The sequence below is a fragment of the Protopterus annectens genome, chromosome 4.part0 (genome assembly GCF_019279795.1).
Source record: "Protopterus annectens isolate FY-2018-M chromosome 4.part0, PAN1.0, whole genome shotgun sequence".
NCBI lineage: Eukaryota > Metazoa > Chordata > Ceratodontiformes > Protopteridae > Protopterus > Protopterus annectens.
The window spans coordinates 627,556,451-627,576,779 of NC_056733.1; the positions used below are offsets into that span (position 1 = coordinate 627,556,451).

Genomic DNA, 20,329 nt, shown 5'->3' on the forward strand with positions numbered 1-20,329 from the left:
CTTCCATGAGTGCATCACATGAAACAGAAGGATAACTTATCCTTACTCCTCCCTGAGAACTTTGTATAACACAGGGGGTGGGGGGTAACATATCCTCACTCCCCCATGAACACATCACATAAGACATAATTGATGGCTTACTGTCACTCCTGCATTGTCACATCCCATGACACAGAGGGGTAGCTTACCTCAGTATTCCCTGAACAGATCACGAGACAAGATTGGCAGCTTACTCTCACTCCTGCATTGTCACGTCCCATGACACAGAGGGGTAGCTTACCTCAGTACTCCCTGAACACATCACTGAGACAAGATCGGTGGCTTACTCTCACTCCTACATTGTCACGTCCCATGACACAGAGAGGTAGCTTACCTCAGTACTCCCTGAACACATCACGAGACAAGATCGGCAGCTTACTCTCACTCCTGCATTGTCACGTCCCATGACACAGAGGGGTAGCTTACCTCAGTACTCCCTGAACACATCACTGAGACAAGATCGGTGGCTTACTCTCACTCCTGCATTGTCACGTCACATGACACAGAGGGGTAGCTTACCTCAGTACTCCCTGAACAGATCACGAGACAAGATCGGTGGCTTACTCTCACTCCTGCATTGTCATGTCCCATGACACAGAGGGGTAGGTTACCTCAGTACTCCCTGAACACATCACAAGACAAGATCGGCAGCTTACTCTCACTCCTGCATTGTCACGTCCCATGACACAGAGAGGTAGCTTACCTCAGTACTCCCTGAACACATCACGAGACAAGATCGGCAGCTTACTCTCACTCCTGCATTGTCACATTCCATGACACAGAGGGGTAGCTTACCTCAGTACTCCCTCAACACATCACTGAGACAAGATCGGTGGCTTACTCTCACTCTGCATTGTCACGTCCCATGACACAGAGGGGAAGCCTACCTCAGTACTCCCTGAACAGATCATGAGACAAGATCGGTGGCTTACTCTCACTCCTGCATTGTCATGTCCCATGACACAGAGGGGTAGGTTACCTCAGTACTCCTTGAACACATCACAAGACAAGATCGGTGGCTTACTCTCACTCCTGCATTGTCATGTCCCATGACACAGAGGGGTAGCTTACCTCGGTACTCCCTGAACACATCACTGAGACAAGATCGGTGGCTTACTCTCACTCTTACATTGTCATATCCCATGACACAGAGGAGTAGTTTACCTCACTCCTCCCTGAATATGCTACACTCCTCCTTGATCACATGACAGAAGACAGAGTTGGTGACTTAACCTTTACTGTTCTCTGATCACATTACAGTCTGACAGAGGAATAATGTATTCTCACTCTTCAGTGAATACATCACATGAAAGTGTGTGGTAATTTACCTCAGTTCCTTCCTGATCAACACATGAGACACTGGTAATTTACATCACTCTACCCTGAACACATTGCATGAGAGAGTGTGATAATTTACCCTCATGTAGGGATAATGTACCTTAACTATTCCCTAATCACATCAGATGAAATAGTGAGGCAACTTAACCCTACTCCTTCCTGAATATTTCCTAAGAGCCAGGGTGCTAATTTTACTCTCACTCCTCACAAATTGCCTCAAATATAGCAGAGGGTTAATTTGTCTCCACGTCTTCCTGAATATGTCACATCAGACAGTGAAAACTTATATTCAGTCCTCCTTGAGCATGCCACATAAGACAGAGTGATAACTTAAACCGATCCCCTTTCCCAGTCACACTGTTCAATGCAGAGCAATATCTTTGCCTATGCATGCCTGGCCTTTTATTCTTCGCTCTTTACATAAATGACATGAGGAATTCTGGCAGTGTGGATATAATTCATTACGCTAGTGTGTCAGTATTTTTCCCTATTTTCCACATAGCCATCAAGTCTCAAACCCCTATTTTCCAAATTTCTGCGTTGACTTTTGATTTCCTAGAACAGTGGGAGAGGGAAGCAAGAGCTGTAGCTTATGTCTGCCATCAAGTGAGGATTAGAATAGTTTTATGTGCTGTTAACACCTCTCCTAGGCATAATGGCAAGGTGTAGGGTTTAGTACAGTGCGACAGTGCAAGTGCATGATTTGGCACACATGCATGGCTCAGCTGAAGTCCTTTGCATTCTTGGTTGGTTTATGCCATTGTAGGGGTGTTTATATCATTAAATATTGCTAATGGCAGCTAGAAAATGTTGCTTGTCACGTGATTCACTTGTTCCTAGAGGGAGTCAGAGTAGTTTCTTCATGGTGGCTGGTAATACATCCACAGTACCTGTGTTGCTTATTGAACATCCTGGCAAACATCAAAATGTTAAAATGTTACATGGTGTCAGAAGTATATAAACATATATGTTTTTGAGCACTTATTTCATTAGAAATACAGAAGTATAATTTGCAGTTCAAAAATGGCCCAGTTTCATGCACCAGGAATTCTATTGCTAAAAGGCAGTTTAGCAGAAAACTCAATGCTTTGGCTGCAGAAATTCAGTTTATTAATCACTGCAAGCAATAGTCAAGAAGCCCATGAATGTACAGTTTTGCAAATTTTGTCATGTCATTGAAGAAGTCATCTTGACATTTTTTAACACTTTTACTTTGTATGAAGATGGGAAAGGTAAATATCAGTTAAAGATAAGTTTAGGAATTATTGGAAACATAGAAAAAAATTGCCATTTCTCCCTTTTTTTACTTTATAGTGGCACAATGTCCTGCATAGAGTATATATACGTGTTACTGTTCTAAGTAATCAAGCCAAAGATAGTGAATAATAGTTTGGAATATCAGAAATGGTAAAACAAGTGGCATGCTGTCACAACAAGTAGGCCTGAGCTTATCAAAGCTCTGGAAATATGCAGAGAGAGAGAGAGAGAGAGAGAGAGAGAGTGAGAGATAGAGACTACAGACACAGTTAAAAGAATGAAATAAGTAAATGAAGTGACTAAGAGAAAATGTGAACCAAATGCAAAATCAAAAATAAAAAATAGAGTAAGGATGCAGTGTAGTAGTAATGGCGATTAAGAAGACAGCCATGAGGTGCACATGATGTATGGTGCAGTTGAAGTTCAAAGCTGTTTTATTAAGTGTGACTGTGAGCGTTACAGGAATAAATGTCCAAATCAGTCTTGTAGAAACTGGGGTAAAATGATTTTGTGAAGATGAACAAAATGAAAGAAATACTGAAAACAAAGTTTGTTACTTCGTCACCAACTCACCAAAACCCCCCCAAAATGGCTCCCAGAGCAGCACAAAGTAGACCTTTTCCTAGGCTATTTCATTTTCAAACTCCTTCGGCCTAACTCATTCCACCTCTGGCTGCCAAATTCTATACCAGCTACACACACACACACACACACACACACACACACACACACACACACACACACACACACACACAAACTGCAATCTTAAAAACCTCTCACAAACAGCCCCCACTCCAAACCCTACAAATCATGCTGTAGTACGTAAACCACTTTTCCTCTGTCCTTGCTCCAAAACTATGGGAACCCCTCCACACACACCTAAGGAACTACAATCCTCTCCCCATGGTTAGAGCAGAACTTAAAAGTTTTCTGTCCTCCAGATCAAACTGTATTTGCCACACTGCAAGTTACATCATCCAAATGCTACCTCAGCCTCTGACCTTGCACCCTCTTTCATCATCTAGCACCTCTTAACTCCACCTTTGCCACCCTTCCCTGCATTGACTTTCCTTACAGTACAGCATTTCTACCATGATGTAAACCTGAAATGTAAATATGTAAAAATGTAAATTTCTTTAATAATTGTTATTACATATAATAATCATTCTGTTTTTGATATACACAATTTACTACTGTTCTGCTCTCCTCACTTATTTTTCATTGTGATAAATTTTACCCAGGCAATTCCTACAAATTGTCACTTGTGATCAGCGTACTAGCCCTGTAAATAGATTTAAAATAAAAAAAAATTAAAATGAGCTTTTTCACGGTAATGTTTAAAGTGAAAAGAGTTTATTCAGTGAAATTTAAAAATGCACTGGAAGCACAAAAACAAGAGTGCAAGTGAATTGTTAGTAAGGAATGTTGAAACTTAATAAAGAAAATATTAAAATTAAATCAGACACAGGTACAGAGTGCAATGTTGTATCTGAAGATCATTTTGAAGCATTGAAAGCTATAATACATTCAAACACATCAGTTATAATCACTGGGCCAGAAGCTACTAATACTGACTTGAATGTAAAACAATAAATACCAGATCTTTGCTGGGATTTAGAAAGGGATACTGCCATCAGTAAGCCCTAATATGGGTGACAAAAACACTAACAGTCTTTCTGATTCATAGGCCCACTGCAGTGATGCTACACAATCTGTATAATTACCATGATGGGCCATCTCCACAGCCATGCTAAATGTTAATGAGGGATTCCAGGATAGTTGCCTATGCTAATTAGCTATGGGTTGTCCCCAGAAATGCCTGGGGGAAGGGATTTACACACTCAATGGATTCAGCGAATGACTCCAAGCTTATAAATTAGCATGGCCAGCTGTGCTAATTAACATGGCCTCATGGCACATTCCTCCATTACTTCCAGTATGAGAGACTATATTACGGTAAGTATTGGGGAGTTTAGTGGAGAGGTGGTGGGGTGGGGTGTGAGAGTGTGTATGTTTGTAGCAGCCTGTGTGCATGTCTTCAGTGATGAGTGGTCTTGGGTGAGTGAGTGTGTGACTGTGTTTGTGTGTATGTGCGTGTGTGTATGTGCGTGTGTGTGCGTGTGTGTGTGCGTGTGTGTGTGTGTGTGTGTGTGTGTGTGTGTGTGTGTGTGTGTGTGTGTGTGTGTGTGTGAGATATCTCTCAACCTCTTAGCGCAAGAAATTTGGACAAAGCCTAAAATAATGGGAAGGAGACAAAGGTTCAAAAAGAGGGACAGATTTTACATATTGCTCTTATAACCTTAGAAAGTTACTGGAATGCCAATATTTGTATTAGTATGCATTTCCTGAAGGTTATGAAATCTGAAACTCAAATGCATGCCATTATTTTAGTGACTTTAGTCCTTAGGGTTTTACCGGAAAACCCCAAAATGAGGACAGACCAAACATATGAGGTAAAAATCTGGACTGTTGAAAGGTATGGTGTGTGCGTGTGTGTGTGTGTGTGTGTGTGTGTGTGTGTGTGTGTGTGTGTGTGTGTGTGTGTGCTGCATGGGTAGTAAAGTATGGTTTAGTTAGGGGATCAGTAGAGTAGATGTGCGTGTGTGTGTGTGTGTGTGTGTGTGTGTGTGTGTGTGTGTGTGTGTGTGTGTGTGCTGCATGGGTAGTAAAGTATGGTTTAGTTAGGGGATCAGTAGAGTAGATGTGCGTGTGTGTGTGTGTGTGTGTGTGTGTGTGTGTGTGTGTTTGTGTGTGTGTGTGTGCGTGTGTGTGTCTGTATGTGTAAATGGGTGAGAATGTTTGTGAAAGTGATTGGGTGTGTGTGTGTCATGTACAGTGATTGTGAGTGTGAGGTTATCTGTGAAAGTATGCACGTCTGTGTGTGGTAGAGTAACTGAGGGAGTATGGGCCACCAGAATAATTCTCAAATTCAAGATTCAGGGAAAGCCAAAAATAATGGAGAAACAAAGACCCAAAACTATGAACAATTTTTAAATATTATACATTCACTTAAAAAGTTAATAGAATGGCAGGTTTGCATTTATGTATTTTCCGAATGATAATAAGTATGAAGCATTAATGCCTGGCGTAACTTACTGACTGTAATCCTCAATGACATATTTTGTGAAGGACAGGGTAAAACTAAGAGGCAAAATAAGGGACTTTCTATAAAATCAGGAGCATTTGAGCAGTATGGAGGTGTGTCCATGTGTTTGAAAGGATGAGTGTGCCCATGCCTGTGATCGAGTGTGTGTGTGGAGGGGTGTCCTGCCTGTACAATGAGTGTGTGTGTGTGTGTGTGTGTGTGTGTGTGTGTGTGTGTGTGGGGGGGTATATGTGTATTTGTATGTGTGTAAGGAGGGGGATGTCTGTGAGTGTTTGTGTGTGTAGGAGAATATCTGCATGTGAGTGGGAGAATGAATGAAGGGGGTGCCTATGACAATGCAGTGAGTAGGCCTCTAGTAATAACTACCACTGAAAAGTGCTGTTTAACACTTATGGTAATTATACCAGATTCAAAGACATGCAAATTAGCTGATAATAAGGTTTTCCGCATTGCTGCTGATTATGTCTCTGAATCACATTTCCTGTGTTAATGTAAACTGCCCCTTTTGGCCACAGCAGCTTATGTGAGTGCAAGTGTCTATTTTCAAATCTTAGCCCTTGTTTCAAACTGCAGAACTTAAAGTAAATTCATTTAATATTCTGTGTTATCTTGATCTTGAAAAGCTCATGATCTGTGATCAGTCACACAATTGCAGAAGCATTGTGAATACTCTACAGAACAATAGCAGTGGTTTTCTCCACTTGTTTTTTTTTATTTACAGATTTAAAAAGTTTACCAGGAGACTACCACTTACAAATGGAGTTTTATGTTGTGCTTGTGATACAAGCTCCAAGGGTACCGGTAGACCTTTGAAATGGAACTGAAAAGGAAATGAAATGAATAAAAATATTAAAAGTGTCATTATAAATAAAGCCAACAGAATGTTGTAAAGCAAACAAGGCTTACATTTATATTGTGCCTCTCACTTGTTAATAAAGGAATTAAAATTTATCATTACTAAATAATTACAGTCAAAAATATGTTGAAAGGTAGACTCAACAATGCCAAGTGCTACAGTCATTTTAGTACTAGATGCAACTGCTGGATAAGGTTAAATGTAAAAGCTATAAAGTTTGTTTATCATAGATTTGTAGGTTCATAGGAGGTTACTAGGGTAGCAGCCTTAGAGCTCTTACAAGCCTAGCCATGTTAATCCCAAGTTGAACCATCTTTCCTTATTAAGTGAACGTATTTTGCAGAGCTAGTCTGTGGTCAACACCAACTCCTCCTGTCCGTGATTGACATGGGTGCCACCCCCCGGGGTGAATTTGCTGTTCCCAATCCATTTTTTCAGGTTGCACTTGAATAGGGTCATTGAGGAGCTGTCCTTCGCGTGAATTGAAAGTTTGTTCCAGAGGAGGGTCAGTCTCTGAGAGTCATATTTGTCTCTCCAGCATGTTCTGTTAATGTCACAGGTTAGGTTAAGATCCCTAGAGTGAGCGACTCTCATGCTATTAGATTTGTGTATGTGAAGCATATCCATCAGGGCAGGGTCAGAGACTACCCTGTAGGCCAGGCACAAGTCTCCTCTCAGCAGCCTGTACAATACAGAGTACAGTGATAGGGCTGTTAGTCTGTCTGCATAAGTCATGGTTTGGAGGCCCTTTATTTTCTTGGTGAGGAACCTCTGTGGTCTCTCCAGCTGCTGCAGATGTCTGTTGAGGTATATGCAAAAGGGAGCATTACACTCTATTAGTGGTCTGATGAGGATCGAGTACAGTGGGGCTGTTACATCCTTAAACTTGGATGCAATACCCTTACTTAAGCGGTGTCCAATGTAGAATGTTTTCCTTACCAAAGAGGGAACTTGGTGGTCAAAGTTCAGGTTGCTGTCTATCTGTGTTCCTAGGTCTTGAACCACTGGATTTGAGCTTGGGGGGGGGGGTGTTATCAAAACTGTAGTTAGCAGGGAATTCTACTTTGCTAAAGGGAATAATAATGCACTTTTTTTGCATTTAGTTTTAGACAGTGGCTTTGGTACCAGTCATTTGCCTGTGTTAGCCCTTCCTGTAGTAGTGTAACATCACTGGGGGACTCAGTGATTGCACCCAATTTACAATAATCAGTGAACGTGGTTAGCCAAAGGCAGTCTAATTTAGTCTAGACTTCTGAGAATTAGATTCTAAACAGTAAAGGACCCAGCACAGAATCTTGTGGTACGCCACTGGTGACAGGTCTACTGGTAGAGGTGGAGTCACCAACTTTGGCAGTATGTGTTCTGTCGGTGAACCAGTTTGCTACCTATCAAGCGATGTAATGATACCCGAGTGGGGGTTTGTGTCAAAAGCCTTGGCCAGGTCAAGATAGGTGTTATGTACTGCATTATCTTCATCCAGGGCTTTGTTGACTTTCTGGAAGAAGTCCACCAGGTTTCATACGCATGACCTACCCTTAAAAAGCAAAATTGGGCTGGATCTAGAGTTTGAAGGTTGCCTATGTCCTTCTGATAAGGTCCATGATGCTTCTTTCTCTCACCTTATAGATGAGACTGGTTAGACTTATGGTTCTGTAGTTCCAAGGGTCTGTTGATGGACTACCTTTGTGCAAGAGGATTACTATTGCAGTTCTCCATTCTGCTGGAACAAAGCCAGTTCTAAGGCTATGGTTAAAGAGAGTGCTAAGTAGGTCTGCTAGGTCTTGTTTTAGATTGCATAGTAAGCATTCTGGGTTGTTATCTGGTCCCACTGAGGCCTGGCTTTTGGCCTTGGAGAGTGCAAGACCCGATCTATAGCGATACTAGTCAGAAGTCTTGTGTTGGGTATGCCTTGGGGGTATGGCCAATGGGGGTGGTTTGCACGAAAAGTGTCACCTAGTAGACTGGCAATTTCCTCCTGTGCTGTATGAGTAGTACTGTCTACTACCAATTATGCACAAAGCTGGGCATTCCCTTTTAGGTTTTGGATGTAATTAAAGAATGCCTTATGATTATCCTTTGCGAGGGATGCTATTGTAGCTTCATACTTAGTTTTAGAGGATTTCACAAGATTTCTGATTTGCTCATTCAAGCTGTGGAGAGAATTCTTTCTCTGCTCAGTCAGTTACCTCTTATTCTTAGATATCAGTTTCTTCCTCTTGTTATATAACCTGTTTATACTTGAGGTCCACCAAGGTGGCTTGTTTTTTGAGAGAACCTGGTTTTGATCCAGTCAGGTACAACCAAGTCTATACAGCTGCTTAAGTGATTGTACTAGGCATCTGAGTACAACACTGCATAGGAGTCATTGCTGTCTGTGAGTACAGGGGGTATAAAACTTTTTATACCATTGCTTAGTAGTCTGCAGTTAGCTTTGGAAAAGTTCTTCAGTTTTTGCTCCTGTGGGAGGTGTCATGCCCAATAGTTAGTTTGAACAAGACGGTTTTATGGTCTGACCTTACAGGGAAGACGTCACATGGGGGGATTGCAATGACTCCCCATGTTGGTGAGTACTATGTCTAGGGCATTTGAGGCCCTTATGGGGGTGCAGACTATTTTTTCCAGAGAATTTGAATTAACAAAGTCCAGAAACCTCTGGGTGAGTGTGTTTGTTCTTGTATATGGCACTCAGTTGATGGAAGGATAGTTGAGATCACCCATGATTAAGGTGTTGAGCTGTATGAAGAGTGATTCCAGTAAGTCCAGGTAGGCGGTGTGCTTTTCTTGGTTCATGTTGGGGGATCTATATGTAGCAATTATGTGGTAAGGTATTTTGCCTAGAGTTAATTGGACATGGAGTAGTTTGGGAAAGTTATACTGTTTGACCAGTCTTGAGGTGTACTTGGCTTTAATGAAGATGGATGCCCCTCCACCTTTGGTTCTTTCATGCTCATTTTGAGTTCTGAATGTGTGAAATTAATTTTAACCTTGCATGGCTGGGGTGCCGTCCGTGGCTTTGAACCATGTCTCAGTGACTGCACAGACTTTGTTACATTGGAAATTTTGTTGTTTTGACATTGCCTAAAAAAAGGCACTGTGGGGGAGGCAAGTACCTTTGCCAGTATCCGAATGCTTAGAGGAGACAGGTGCAGGCTATCTCTGGCAAAGCAGCGTGGCCTGTCGACCATGTCATGCCAGGCTGACAGATACTGGATCCCCCTGGACTGACATCAGAAGCTAAACTAGTTGTTGAAATTGATCATTTTTTTGTTTATACTGGTCATCATCTTGGGAGGGCTAGGGTTATACCTGCTTGGAACACGCAGTCTGAGAGTTCAGTCATGTCTTTCTTCATATAGTCCAGAGAGGTATGTCTCAAGTCATGCACCCCAACATGCAGTATGACTGAATCATAACGGTACTTGTTGTTGAGTGACTTAAGTGCATGCATGATCTGACATATCCTAGCACCTGACAAGCATTTGACTGTGACCTTCTCCTTATCCAGCCTCATTAGGGGAACATTTGTGCGTCTCATTATGGAGTCACCTATGACCAGACATTTGGTTGAGAGGTGTTTTGGTGTTTTGCCTTAGAAACGTATTTGTTGAGACAAATTTATGGTATAATAAATGAAATAAATAAATAAAATAAATAAGTATTATGTGTAGTGATTTGTATTTGCGTAACGGTGTGTGCACTTTGTTTGTATTTGGGAGGTCTCTGAACCTTTGGTAGACTTCTAGTGAGTACCTCCACATATGTGGGTTTATATGTCATATCTTTAGTTTGTGTGAGAGGTGAAGAGTGTATACTGACAACCTGTTTGGTATCCAGTTTGTTGTTGCACGAGAGAAGTGATTCCAATTTCATAGTGTACTTACATCTCTCACATAGGGTATTTGCTGTAGGAGTAAATAGTTGTCAGTATTCATGAGGCAATTACTACATTGCCTCAGTATTCTATTCCCATGTCAATCGGGCTGGCCAGAGAAATAATCAAAACTGTCTGTCCATTATAGCAGTTTATACTGTATGAGCTATTAGGGAAAGGAGTGGGCTAGATTGGCCAGTTTTTGCACAACGACTATCAAGCTATTAGGGAAAGGAGTAGGCTACATTGACGAGTTTTTGTGCTAGGTCTATCAAGGGTTGTTAAATTGAGGGTTGTGGATGATAGGTGTGGTAATGCTGCTCAGTACACGACTAAGTTGCCTTTAGTGCACCAGAGAAGCTTGTGAGGGTTCCACTGATACTGTCTAGGAAAAAGTGTGTTTCAAGGCATGTGTCTATGCAGGGCACTGCTAACCCCCATTGCATGATGCACAGAGACAAGCAAATGCAAGGCTTAAATACAGGTGAAATTAAACAGTTTTACGCTAATCTACCAATAGGAAATACACAATGAACCTTCCTCCAGCAATCCCCAACTCAGACAAGGCTGGATCCACACTCGTTTGCAACAAGGATGCAGGGAAGATTTTTTTAATGTAAGATGGCTGATTTAGTGCTTGAGTGTACCAAAAATAGGCTAGATTCAGCAGGTCTGAATCTAGACTATGCTCTCTTTTGTAAAAAGAAAAACATTAAACACAAGTACAGAAAATATGCAATCAAAACAGTAAAAAAGCAGAAAAAATGCAGTGATCAGATGCTATGCAATTTAAAAAGTGCAAAAGAGACACAAAATATACTTATTTTCTGGATGCAGACGTCTCAAGTGTTCTGCCAACCAAAACAGACCAAGCTACCTCCCAGTGTACTAGATAGAAAATGTACTTACCTTTTGATGTAAAAACAAGAGTTTGCTAGAGTGTACAAATACACTACTTTATTCAGCAGCTATCTAGAAAATGAATTCAGATCAAGTAAGTCAGACGAATAAACAATAAGAGGAAAAATGCACTTTTTCAATACAAGCACAAAGAAAGGCAAATAAATAATTCAATATTATCAACAGACGTGTAGAAAGGGAGGAGCTTAGTAAGATCAATTTACAGTAGGGGTGGGCAGCATAAAATCACCAGGCTTAAAAAACATATCAACAAAGGAGAGGGAGAGTGGGAAACACTAGCAGAGAATCACCAGCAGTGCTTTAGTTTATGCAGGCCTGGTACTTTTTAAGTATCAGATGCATTGCAGATATCTATCACACAAGCACTCAAAGGCTTCAGCAGTGTTAAATAAATATTACTGATGATCTATTAGAATGTTACAACATGAGTGACATGGCAAGAGATTGCTACAATTGGTAAATAGGTTAAAACAGCATAATTTCAAGTTTTTGTCTAAATGCACATCCGTATTCTGATGTCAGAGAGACTAGAGTAGTTGTGCTAATGCTAAAACCAGAAAAGAAGCATGCATTACATTTGTTTCCAGTGATGATACAGTATCTTGCAAAGTTTGTACGTAATATGTATGAAATAACCGTTAGCCAAGCTTTAAGAGCAAAATCCAGCATGAGAATGGGGTCTTGGACAGTAAAACTGTTTTGAATTGCTTAATAAACTATTATAGAAGCACTGACTTCAAGTGGTATGACTAAGACACCTGTGATGTATGTAGATGTCAGTCCGAATGGTTCAGCAAAATAGACCAGTTGCCTGTGAGTAAAAATAATTTGGAGAAGCACAACATAAACATGCTCCTAGGGAAAAAGAACTGTTTTAACACCTTTATTAAATTATTACTTTAGACACAGGTATGTATGCATTAATAGAAAAGAAAACGTACCTTATGCATTCCATATATGTGGAAAATGAGGTATGAGAAATAGTACTTGGATGTAGGACGTTTCATGAATATATATGTAGTAAGGTAATCATCAAGCAGAAGCCCACTAATTAAATAGTTCCTGATAGTTTTTAAACTTAGTCTATACACACACGCACATATATACGTATAAAATGTATATATATATGTTATGTGTGTGTGTGTGTGTGTGTATGTGTATTTTTATACACACACACACACACACACACACACACATACACATATTTAGGGTTGGGAGGGTGGTCTAATGGTTAAGGTGTTTGCCTTACAAACACAAGGTGCAGGGTTTGAGTCTCACAAGGGATAATTGGCTAGGCTTAAAATGGCTCACAAGGGCAGTTAGCTTAGTATTAATCTATGAACCTATGAATCTATGAATAATATTTGCTATATTTTCTATATTTTGTTATAGTTGGGACACTGTTCTACAAGTCACAGTGGATGGATGGGATAATGTAGGATACAGAAGTTATGCACTTATAACAACAGTGTAACCTTCTTTGTCTTTTTTTCATAGGTTACTATAAAACATGATTTACATCTATAGTCCAAATTAACTCAGACTGTTTAATATCTTCAGATATTTTTAGTCCTTCCCCATTGATATGTAAGCTTATCACTATCACCTGTGTTGGTTTCTCACATACCACCATCATTTCTTTAATGTGAGTTATAACATCCATCACCTTAATGTTTTATTTTCTTTTTTTTAACTAGTTTTTCTATTCCTAAACATGTGTCATTCCCAAAACTCCATGTAATATTTTCCCCACAGCTTTAGAAATTGTTTTTGTTCCAGTTATATATCTTCAAAACATGTTGTATCTCTATTTTCACTACAACACCATTCAAGCACTAACAACATTTTTACTTCATTTTAATACTGATAACATTCACAGCCTTTTCTTTTATATTGGTCCTTTCCTTTTTTTGCATATTTTGGTACCCCTGTTGGCAGTTTCCTTTTTTACCCTATTCCCAACAGATGTAATCTTCTCATTCTAGCATATCTTTATCATCATCATCATCATCATTGTGCTGTAATGCATTATATGTATTCTTTGTTTCTAAATGGAATTCACTTCTCCCTTCCCCCACTATATCAACATTTTCATTTCCTGTTACTTCCTTTTGCAACACCACACTATTTTGTTAGTTTTCATCATAGACAGTGCCACGTGGAATATATATAGCTTTGTCTTCATTTTGCACATTAGTAATTTCAACAGTTCCAGTGTTAAATGTATTTTCATTGCTAGCAACATTTACGTCTTGAAATAATGGACAGTTGAACAGTAAATAACAATCTCATTATCGTTCCTGCACAAAAGTACAGTCTTACTCTTTTATAGAATGTCCAGATTCCCTTGACACTTGTTCTTCATGCATTCCCTATCAAATGAGTTCACAAAAGTGCTCTTACTCTTTTATAGAATGTCCAGATTCCCGTGACACTTGTTCTTCATGCAGTCCTCTATCAAATGAGTTCACAAAAGTACAGTCTTACTCTTTTATAGAATGTCCAGCTGTAATGTGATCCTATCTCGCCTACATTCTGTACTGATGGGTTCGGAGCCGATCCTCGGCTCCGACTCGGCATGCTATACTATAGAACAAAGTCTCTTATTGGCTGAGCTATCCCACATCCCAGGATGCACCACCACTGCTTCCCCAGATCTCGTTTGCCGCTTCTACAGCTTAGACGTGGTCTCGGACTTGGATGAGCTAAGTGCTTATTTCTTCAAATTTTCTGTCAGGAATTTTTGGCTAATTACCCAAAAGCTGTTCTAACAGCTATCGTTGTTGTTGTGACTGTGAGATTGTGTGTTTTTTGTGGTGAATTCGCTTCAGTTTGAGGGAAAGGTTCCCGTTTAAGTTAGAGGGGCCTTGCCCTCACGCGTGTTGAATTTACTTAGTGTGAGTCTTTTGTGGTACTGTAGTTAGTTTTTTGGTCAAGTAATCCCGTTTCTGTTAGAGGGGTCTTGTCCTCAGTTACGATTTTTTTCTTTGAACTAGAATTTTGTTAAAGACTTTTTACTGTCAACATGTCAAAAGAGCACAGACCCTCAGGATTTAAAAAATGCTCTAAATGCAATTACAAAATGTCCATCACAGACGATCACTCTCTGTGCGTTTATTGCTTAGGCCCTAAGCATCTTCAGGAGTCATGTAGTGTTTGTCACGCTTTTTCCTCCCGAGTCCTCCAAGAGAGGAAAAACAAATTGATTTTAAAAGGGCTTATCACCCCTTCCTTTGAGGAGGCTTTATCTTCTTCCTCTTCACCTTCAAAGAAGAAGAAATCGTCAGCTCCGACCAGCCTGTCGGAACCGGCTTCAAAAAAATCTCGGCAGGCTTCTCCATCGGCTCCACCGACTTCGGAGCCGAGGGCGGAATGGTCTGCCTCGATGCCTCCAGCCTCGACTCCTCTGGCTTCGGAGCCGATGGCTAGAGCTTTGAGAGGCGGGTCACCTTCATCGGCTCCACTGTCTTCGGAGCCAATGAGAGTTGCCCGCTCAGACTCTTCCCCTTCGGCGCCAAAGTCCACTTCGGCTCCGAGGGAAATTGCAATGGTTGTGGAGTCTCCCTCGGCACCGATATTTATCGAGACTATTTGGAGCCAGTCCCCCAGTCCTTCGGAACCGGTGGAGAAGTCGACTCGAACTCGTTCGATCTCTTCTCGGTCTTCGAGAATGTCAGATTCGGACATAGACAGGGTGCTTCAAAGGCTGTTTCAGTCTCCGGTCTTCCAAAAGTTGGTTTCGGCTCCAGCCCAGTCGGCTCCGGAGCCAGTTGCCCACCCTATTGTCTTGGTTCCTCCACCAACAGCCTCGGCACCATTGGAGTCGGTGCTGGTGGAGCCGGTGGAGGTTTTCAGGTCGGCTCTGACCCTTACTCCAACCCCGACCTTCGGGTTAGAGTTCGGTACACGGACCTCCTCTGTTGGCCCTGGGGGTGACACTTCGGGACCAATGTTTTCGGTTCCGAGCCTCCCTCTCGGTGCGTCAGCTACGGGAGTGCCGTCTACTGTTGTGGCCACGGGGGTTGGACCTTTCCAGGACTCTGGGGGTCCTGCCTTCAGGGCCATGAGGAGTGCTTTGGCCAAATCTTCTTTGGCCACCTCCACAGTCTCACCGTCACCTTCCCTTGGCATGGAGACTGGTTCCTTTGTAGTCCCCCTGTCTCAAGACAGAGGAGCCCTGGGGCCTGAGGCCACCCCCGTCGGGGGTTCCCTCCTTCCTGAAGGTTCCCCCGAAGCGTCTTCAGAGGAACCTCCGAGGAAGAGACAGTGCAAGAGGAAGCACGTCGACTCCCCTGACGAGTCTCTCACCTCGGACACCGATCTCGATGATGCAGAGGGGTCCCCCAAGTCGTCCTCGGATGATGTCTCCTTTGCAGACATTTTGGAAATCCTGAAGCAACGAGGCGACTGGCAGTCCAAACCCCCTTCTGCTGAGGAGTCGGTATTCCTCAAGGACTTCGGGGCTCAGCCCTCTGCCTCCTGGGTGTCTCCGCCCTTCGACGAGCTTCTGGATTTGATCTCTCGAAGGGCGTGGGAACACCCGGATTCTGTGGAACCAGTGCCAGCTCACCCCAATAAATTTCTTTCAGCCCCCCCCAAAAAGGATTTTCTCTCCAAAGATGTGGCTGTAGATGCCCTGGTGTTGGCATCTGCTACCCAACAAGATGTGGCAGAGGCTTCAACGTCCGTCCATCCTCCTAATAAAGAGTCCAGGAGCATGGATCAGTATGGGAAGCGCACCCTTACTTCAGCAACCTTTACTTTAAGGTCTTTGAATTATCTGACGCACTTCACAAGACTTCAGAGGGATCTGGTCAAGGAACTTTCAGATACCCTCTCTGGTAACTTACCTGAGCAGTTGGCTCAGATGGTTAGCTCTCAGCTGGCTACCCTATCATCGTTGTCGAACTCGTCCATGAGGCTCATTTCATATGCAGCCGAGGGGGCGAGCAGAGCGGCGGGAACAGGTGCTGCTCTACGGAGACAAGCCTGGCTTCGCCTGTGTCATTTTGAGGAAGCCTTCAAGTCTTCCTTTGCCGACGCTCCCTTTGATGGGTCCTCTCTGTTTGGATCCAAATTAAAGGACACCTTGACTCGCTGTGAACAAGAGGGTAAGACTTTAACTGCCGTAGGGGCATGGTTTTCCACTCCCTTCAGGCCTTATCCCAAGGCTAGAAGAGGGTGGAAAATGTGGTTCCGTAAATCTCAAAAGCCTTACTCTTCACAGCAGAGCGATCCCCCTTCTAGAGGCAGAGGAGGGGGAAATTTTTCAGGAAGACGCCGTCCCAGAGGCGGCGGAGGCCCCCACAACACTGGAGACCACGAGTCCTTTCATGGCTCCTCAACCTTCCAGCATCCCTGAAGGATTGCCCGACTGTACAGCTCCGGAGCCAGTCGCGGGTCATTTTTCGAAGCACCTAAAGGCCTGGGAGAGTATCACTCAGGACCGATGGGTGCTCCGAATCATTGCCGGCGGTTACACCATCCCTTTTTCTCTACCCCTCCCACCATCCCAAAAAATCCCGGACCCGCCACCCAGTCAATGGGATCTTGCAGCCATCGAAATCTCAAAGCTGCTTCAAAAAGGAGTCATCCAACATGTCCCCGCAGGCCAGACCGGATTAGGGACTTACTCAAGATTCTTTTTGGTGCCAAAAAAGACCGGGGACTTTTGGCCCATTTTGGATCTCAGCAAGCTAAATCGATCAGTGAAGAAGTCCAAGTTCCAGATGGTCACCTTGCAATCCATTCTCCCGCTGCTGGAGAAAGGTGTTTGGATGTGCTCCATAGATCTCAAGGATGCCTATTATCACATCCTGATAGATCAGGCGTCCAGGAGACACTTGCGCTTCAGCCTGGGAGACAGTCATTTCCAGTTCCGTGCACTGCCCTTTGGTCTCACCACAGCCCCCAGGGTGTTCACCAAATGTTTGGCGGTGGTGACTGCTCACCTGAGAAGTCTAGGATTCCAGGTGTTTCCATACCTAGACGACTGGCTCCTAACTGCCACCTCCAGGCGTCTACTCTTGCAAAACCTAGCAGCCACCATATCTCTAGGCAACTCCCTAAGAATCACCTTCAGTTGGTCAAAGTCCTTGTTGCTGCCTTCTCAGCGCATTCGGTTTATCGGAGTAGAGATAGACTCAAAGCAAATGCGGGTCTATCTTCCTACAGAGAGGATAGAAACACTACAGTTTCAAGTTCAGGCCTTGCTGCTCAAACGTCGAGCCCCAGCCAGGATGGTCCTACAACTGTTAGGTTCCATGTCGGCCACCGTTCTCCTAGTCCCCTTGGCAAGGTTACATATGAGGATTCTCCAGTGGCTCCTGTCAGTCCAGTGGTCTTATCAGGATCTCCCTCTCAGTCACCACATTCTGATCACAGAGACGTGCAAACAGGACCTTCGTTGGTGGCTTCTTTCCTCCAACCTGGATCAGGGGTGACCCTTTGTTCCACCACCTCCAGTGGCCACATTCACTACGGATGCCTCCCAGACGCGGTGGGGGGGACATTACCTGGGCAGGTCAGTCCAAGGCAAGTGGCACTCCGACGAGAGTCTCCTTCACATCAACATACTAGAAATGAGGGCGGTGCTTCTTTCACTGCAAGCACTACACAGTTACCTCCCCCAGGGCATGATTGCCATTCAGTCCGACAACATGTCAGTAGTCTGGTACCTGAACAAGCAGGGAGGGACCAGATCCTACCCCCTTTGCAGAGAGGCCATGAAGGTATGGGATTGGGCGATTGCAACCAAACGTTTTCTGGTGGCAACACACATTCCAGGGAGATCCAATGTGATAGCCGACAGACTGAGCAGAACTATTCTCTCTCCTCACGAGTGGTCTCTGAACGACAGAGTGACAACTCAGATTTTCAGAAGATGGGGAACTCCTTGTTGCGACCTTTTTGCAACCCCCCTCAACACGAAATGCCAACAGTTCTTCTCTCTCACCCCAGTTCCAGGGGAGATTCCCAAGGACGCCCTAGTCCAAGCTTGGCCCACCTGTCTGCTATATGCCTTTCCACCGGTTCCCCTTCTTCCCAAGATGATCCAGAAGGCGATTCGCTTGGAGAGCAAAATGATTCTTGTTGCCCCATACTGGCCTCGTCAAGTCTGGTTTCCCTTTCTTTGGAAATATGCACTGGACGGTCCATGGTTCCTGGACCAAGTTCCGGATCTCTTGACCCATCAGTCGGGACAGCTTCATCAGTCCCTCCACTCGTTGAAGTTAACAGCTTGGCTCCTCCTCTTCCGACCATAGTCAGGAACCATGCTTTGGACCCGGAAGTCATACATATCTTGTCCTTGGCCCACAAGACTTCTACTAAGAAAATGTATAGCAGCAAATGGAAGAGATTTGCTATTTGGGCCCAACTCCGGGGATAAGACACCATAACAGTCCCGGTGTCAGAGGTTCTGAAGTTTTTAGCTTCTCTGTTCAATCAAGGTTCTTCGGTCTCTACCATCAAGGTTCAATTGGCAGCTATTTCCAATTTTCTTGAGAGCACAGAACCACCTTTGATGAGCAACAAGTTGTGTAAAGCCTTCATGAAAGGTGCTGGGCTGCTACGGCCCCCGATATCTCATCCCGCTCCACCGTGGGATCTTAATGTGGTGTTAGGTGCTTTGACCTCTTCCCCCTTTGAACCAGCAGCAACTTGTGACTTAAAGTTTCTTTCTTGGAAGACTGCTTTACTAGTTGCAATTACATCAGCCAGGAGAGTTTCAGAACTTCAAGCCCTATGTGTCAAACCACCATACCTGGTTTTTCACAAAGATAGAGTATCCCTCAGACCGAACCCATCCTTTGTTCCTAAGGTTTGTTCTAGTTTTTGTCTGCAACAATCATTGGAACTTCCAGTTTTCTTCCCAAAGTACTCAAACAGAGCGGAATACATCTTTCATACCTTGGATGTTCACAGACAATTACGCTTCTATCTGGATAGGACGCACCAAGCACGGAAAACAGATCAGTTGTTTTTGTCCTTTTCGGACAATAAATTGGGCAAAGCCGTCACGAAAGTCACTATTGCCAAGTGGATCAGAGACTGTATCAGTCATACTTACTTCATTTCTAATAAAGAGCTTACAGCTACAGTGAAAGCTCATTCTACCAGGGCTATGGCTACTTCGGCAGCTTTTCATTCCAAGCTTGCCATTAGTGACATTTGTGCTGCGGCTACGTGGTCTTCTCCTCACACCTTCATTTCTCATTACAAATTGGACGTGGCATCTCGGGGGTGAGCTTCCTTCGGTTCCACAGTTCTCAGGAGTGTTTTCCAGTGAGCCACCCAGGAATCAGGTGCTAGGGACGCTGCCCCATCAGTACAGAATGTAGGCGAGATAGGATCACATTACATCTTTTAGTTATGTACTTACCATAACTTTAGATGTATGGGATCCATCTCGCCTACATTCCTAATAACCCACCCTCCTTCCCCCTGCCTTGAAGATCAGAAGAGACCAGACGGTTTGAGTTCAGCTGTTTCATCTTGAAACACCTGGCAATATTATATCAACAGTCTATGTGTGTGTGCATGTGTGCGGACAAACAAGATCTGGGGAAGCAGTGGTGGTGCATCTTGGGATGTGGGATAGCTCAGCCAATAAGAGACTTCGTTCTATAGTATAGCGTGCCGAGTCGGAGCCGAGGATCGGCTCCGAACCCATCAGTACAGAATGTAGGCGAGATGGATCCCATACATCTAAAGTTATGGTAAGTACATAACTAAAAGATTCCCTTGACACTTGTTCTTCATGCAGTCCTCTATCAAATGAGTTCACAAAAGTACAGTCTTACTCTTTTATAGAATGTCCAGATTCCCTTGGCACTTGTTCTTCATGCAGTCCTCTATCAAATGAGTTCACAAAAGTACAGTCTTACTCTTTTATAGAATGTCCAGATTCCCTTGGCACTTGTTCTTCATGCAGTCCTCT

General features: G+C 43.3%; 1 protein-coding gene across 2 annotated transcripts in view; it reads left to right on the forward strand.

Moving 5' to 3' along the window:
• The window catches only part of BICDL1 (BICD family like cargo adaptor 1), a 1,161,255-nt gene that overhangs the window by 232,495 nt on the left and 908,431 nt on the right, over positions 1-20,329 (forward strand). The window lies entirely within an intron of this gene.